General features: G+C 46.8%; 1 protein-coding gene across 1 annotated transcript in view; it reads left to right on the forward strand.

Annotated features, from left to right (window-relative positions):
• Positions 1-474, forward strand: part of PHEX (phosphate regulating endopeptidase X-linked) — a 219,932-nt gene that overhangs the window by 159,050 nt on the left and 60,408 nt on the right. The gene's annotated exons all lie outside the window — the stretch shown is intronic.

Here is a 474-nt window from a genome sequence, read left to right on the forward strand (position 1 = left end):
CTATAGGGCATGTGCGCTCGCCAGACAGAGAGAGACAGAGAGATAGAAAGCGAGAAATCACCCCCCAGGGGGGATGGCCACGCCGCAATCCCTTCTCCTCCGTACTCCTCTCGGGATCTTGGGCACGCACGCACACGCGCCCGGCGTGAGTTTTAAGCCACCGGGTCCAGGATGCGAACCGTGGTCGACTATGTGGAAGTCCAGTGACATAGCCATTATGCTAACTGCTGGTCCCACAATAAATAAATTTAAAAAATCTTTATTCCATTTCATTTGTTAGTATTATTTATTTTTTTAAAAATATGACAAGAAAGAGTCAGAGAGAGAGAGAAAGGGAAAGTGAGAAATCAAGCTGCCAGGTCCAGACCTTGAATCATGGTCAGCCATGTGTGAGTCCAGTGCCTTAACCATTATGCCACCTGCTAGTCCCAGCAATAAATACATTTTGATAGATATTGTGCTCTTCTGCTGAAC

The sequence above is a fragment of the Tupaia chinensis genome, unplaced genomic scaffold (genome assembly GCF_000334495.1).
Source record: "Tupaia chinensis unplaced genomic scaffold, TupChi_1.0 Scaffold000184_1, whole genome shotgun sequence".
In the NCBI taxonomy this organism is placed as follows: Eukaryota; Metazoa; Chordata; class Mammalia; order Scandentia; family Tupaiidae; genus Tupaia; species Tupaia belangeri.